Source organism: Elephantulus edwardii, unplaced genomic scaffold (assembly GCF_000299155.1).
Source record: "Elephantulus edwardii isolate Elephantulus edwardi_28Jun2011 unplaced genomic scaffold, EleEdw1.0 scaffold00140, whole genome shotgun sequence".
In the NCBI taxonomy this organism is placed as follows: Eukaryota; Metazoa; Chordata; class Mammalia; order Macroscelidea; family Macroscelididae; genus Elephantulus; species Elephantulus edwardii.
The window spans coordinates 6,723,753-6,728,437 of NW_006399890.1; the positions used below are offsets into that span (position 1 = coordinate 6,723,753).

Consider the following 4,685-nt stretch of genomic DNA (forward strand, 5'->3'; position numbering starts at 1 on the left):
GTAAGCAAAACTAGTCTGACGAGTAATAAAGTGAATGACCTTTTTATTGGGTTTGTTTAAACTAGTCTTGCATATGTGGTTAATTCTGAGGCATTCGGACCATCGTCTTGAGGGAACATCAAGGCCACTTGGCATAATATAGTCCACAAAGTCAATGTTCTACATTTTACTTTGACAAATAATGGCTGGAGTCTTTAAAACTTGCAAGTAATCATCTAATGGGCAACTATTGGCCTCTCCTAGTCTTTAACAAAGGAGAAGGAAGAAAAGCAAAGATGTTTAGAAACAATTGGTCCAAAGGACTTATGGACCATGTGAACCTTAACTTAGTTTAAGTGTGGAGCAGTGGTTAAAGAACGGGACTGATAAACAGTAAGTTATTCAAACCCACCAGCTAGTGTGAGGAAAAAGAGCAATGGACCATGTGAACCTTAGCTTCCACAAACATGACCAGTTAGATGGTGCCAACCTGCTACTGCTGACCATTCTAGAAGAGGTCAGTAGAAGATCCTGGATAGAATGAGTGTAAAAATGAACAAAAAATTTCATTCCCCCAAAAAACCAAACCAAAACAAAAAAACTCAGGCTTATTTGTCCTATAGGAGCTGTTGTTGGAACTCCCCAAGACTATAGCTCTTAGTTATCCTTCAAACCTAGAACAAAACTGAGCCTTATGGCCCAGCTTTGAGCCCAACAATAGACAAGTCCCTGGCTGTTGCAATGCTATCGTCAAAGGGCTCAAGTTTCCCCCAACTTCACAGCACTTCTGTGGGAGAAATATGGGCGGTTTCATCTTGTTCAGATTTACAGCCTTAGACACTTGATAGAGAGTTGTTCTGAGTCAGAATCAGCTTGATGCAAGTGAGTTTTTTGAGTAAAACTGGGAAAGACACTCAATCCTTAGAATATCAACTACATAAGTTCAGAATGGCAGAATTTGCCCACACGTGAATCCTGGAAGGGAAGAAGGGGTGAAATAGAAACGCTAACAGAAATCAGAACTATAGTTGGAAAAAATATATTGTGCATATTGTAATTAATATCATAAAATAAAATGTATATAAGTGATTAAACAAAAATCCCATATACTTTGTAAACTTCACTCAGAGCATAAAAAACTAAAAAAAATAAAATCACTGTTTCAAGCATAACCTTCCTCTGCTTATTTTGTAATTGCTATAAATTGCCATTGAGTTGATTCTGACACATGGTGACCCTAATATTTTTTTTTTTTTCAGAAAGCTTTATTGTTTCATTTGGTCCAAGGCTTAGGGGAGGGGCTTCTGAGTGGATTAAGATTCTGCACCTAGGCGGGAAAGAGAAGCTTGCTGCTGATGGCAGGGGGATGCAGATGTCCCCCTTGCAGGTCAAACACTCAAAGAGATACTTGCCCAGCCCAGCCTGGCGGCCGTCCAGTCTTCTAATGTTGGTCAGATGGTCACCCATCTTCTTCAGCAGTTTCACTTCCTCATCCAGGAAGTGGTTCTCCAGAAAGTCACAGGGATGGGAGTCAGTGTGGGCAGAATCCATGGCGTGCAGATCCAGAAGGGCCTGGTTCAGGTTCTCCAAGGCCAGCGCTGCTTCCATGGCATCTAGGGTTTTACCCCACTCATCCTGGGATGGCTTCTGGCTATCTTGGAATAGGACATGGCCGCCGTACTGGTTTTGCAGCTTCAAGAGACTCTCAGCACCCTCATGCTTCTCCTTTGCCAACTCGCAGAAATGTCCCATGCTTTCCGCAGCCACATCACCGCAGTCAAATTAAAACTCAGAAAGAGGTAGGTGTAAAAGGCCCACATGTGCAGGTTGACGAGATTGTTGAAGCCGGCCTCCGCTTCAGCAGAATAATTTTGACAGACCTGAGAGCTCATAGTTGGTTTTGGGACTAACAAAAAGGCGGTGATAGCTGGTCCCAAAAATAGGAGATGGCTAATATGGCCCCAAGTTTACGCCTGGAGATGAAGCTGGAGGGGAGTTGGAGGCTGGAGGTGGGGAGTCTCCGAGTCTGTTAGGTCCAAACACTTGTTGAGGCAAGAGACAGATCCATGGGACCACTAGGGAACTCAACCCTTTAATTCTTAATAAATTATTTAATAGTTCGAGCTATCATGTGAAAATAAAGAAAAAACACATTCTTAGCTTCTCTCCCTGCTAAAGAACTTGCATAATATAATTAATTTGTTTAGCTACCCAGGAATTATTCTCTGAGCAATTATTCTCTGACTTTGCTATTACCACTCACTCACTGCTGTGGAGTTGGAATCAACTCGTAGCTGACCCTTCGTTGGGTTTTTAGAGGGTGTAAATAGTACTGCAAAGAGATTGCCCATCTTTGTCCCTTAGAGCCGTGGGTGGATTTGAACCACCAGAGAGGAGCCACTTTGGGGTTAGCAGTACAACTCTGCAAGGACCACCTATTTTATTCTTTCTTGTTCTGCTCAACTCAGTATACTTGCAACTGTCCTGAGTAAGTAAAAATACTCATTGCTCTCCAGTCAGAACCAACTCATTCTTGACTCTTTGCATTGGTTTTTGAGGCCATAAATTTTATGGAAGGAGATTGCCTATCTTTTTTCCTGAGAAGCCTCTGATGCATTTGAACCACAAGAGAATGACAGCCTTTGGGTTAATTAACAGTGAAACTCCCACCAGGGCTCAGTCCTGAATATGAGGGAGAGAAAATTCCTTCTCTCAACCCTTTTCATCTCTCCCCTTTCACGTTATACAGATTGTTCTTCTAGTCTCATTTCAGCTTTGCAGAAATGTGTGTCACAAGACAGAACAGGAACAAGGGGGCAGGGGTTCAACCCGAATCTCTAGCCATTATTACATAAACAAGGAACAAAAGTTAAACTTGTTAATATGCATGATCAGTAGTGAGAAGGATCCTCACAGCAGCCTATTTTTGTAGAAGCCCATATAGCCTCAATGGAGCCCTTGTTTGGCTCTCCAAATCCTGCCAGTATTAGAACTCCAGATTTTATTTCCCAAGGAGAAGCCTTGGTCCTGCATGTGCTGCCAAGGAGCGTAGAAGGTCAAGAGACTTCATTTCCTAAGTTTTTCTTAATCATTGATGCCAGTGGATTCTGAGAGTGGTAGAACCAGTTTATATACAAGCTAGCCAAAAGATTTCATTGCCTTTTCTTGTAAATGCAAAAGATCCTTAATTATTTCCATTCTTATATTTCACATAGTTGTTGGGGAAAAATAAACAAGGAAACTAAGCACATTTTAGGTATGCTTTTATTGTTTCTTATTTGAAATATTTTAAAATAATTATATGTACCTAATGACACTGTGATGGTGGAAAATAGTCTTAGACTTATTGTGAAATTGCAGTGAAAGAATAGGATTTTGAATACCTTAGAACTAAGAAGGCGAAACAATTCTCTTTCAACAGTCTAATTAAAATTGGTGCCTCTGTAGGTAAGAATCCTTTAGCATACCTTCAGAAAGTTTGTGTAAATTTTGATGTTACATCTTTTCTCAGTGGAAAAGGGAGTCATCTGAATTTTTTTATGAGGTAAACATTTTTCTCTTAATTTTTAGTTGTTTTACTACAATTATTTTCATTAATTATCACATTGTTAGTTGGTTTTTTTCTTTATCAGCATCTCTTATTCCCATAGAATCATGGAAATGATTCACCTCCACTGGGTTCCTAGGCTATAAATCAGAAGGGAGAATTTTGCCTGTCTTGCTTCTGCAGACTGTTGTTCAAACAGCAAGAGTGATGCGGCTTTTGGGTTGGCAGAACAATTCCCTAGCAATTACCTTAGTTATTTTATGAACATTGTCAGAAAGGAAGCATTCTATACCATAATAAGATAAAGGTAAGCAACCCAATTGCAAAATGGGCACAGGATATGAACAGATACTTCACCAAAGTTGACATTCAGATAGCGAACAAGCACATAAATATTCAAAATCCCTAGCTCTAAAACAGATGCAGATCAAAATCACTCTGGAAGGCAGTATGGTGCTTTCTCAAAAAGCTGAGGAAAACAGAAATAGCATTTGACCCAGCAATTTTACTAGTGGAAATATACCCTAAAGAAATCAGAACTTCCACTCAAACAGATATATGCACATCTATGTTTATGGCAGTGTTGTTCACAGTAGCAAAGAGATGGAAACAACCCACATGCCCATCAACAAAAGAATGGATAGAGAAGCTGTGGTATATTCACACAATGAAATACTATGCAGCACTGAAAAACAAGGAACTCATAAAATATTCTACAAAATTATTTACCCTGGAGGACATTATGCTGAATGGAACATCTCAGTCACAAATATTGCATAATTCCACTGTTATAAAACAGGACTGACATGGGGGTTAGGTGCAAACAAACTAAGAAAAGAGGAGATAAATAGTGTATACTGCATTGAAACAGATGAGGGAAAGAACTTTTTAAAAGGAATATATGATTAGGTATTATTTGCATGACAATAGTCCAGAATAAGAGCTGCACAGTGAAGTGGACTAGGGGTGGAGTGGGCAGGAAATTGTTCAACAATGGAAGAATTTTTTTTCAAAGAGAAAAGCAAACGGTGGAAGAGGCGGGTAAGGAGAAAAATATGCAACAATGAATAAATGGAAATTACATTCTCTATAAACTTTCATTAAAATCTCAATTAAAATTTTAAAAAATCGTTACATTAAAAAAAAAAGGGCGAGGGCG

At 39.5% G+C, this 4,685-nt stretch overlaps 1 pseudogene; it reads right to left on the reverse strand.

Annotated features, from left to right (window-relative positions):
• Window positions 1–908: 908 nt before the first annotated feature.
• On the reverse strand, window positions 909–2,047 carry LOC102862057 (annotated as a pseudogene).
• Between the last annotated feature and the right edge of the window lie 2,638 nt (window positions 2,048–4,685).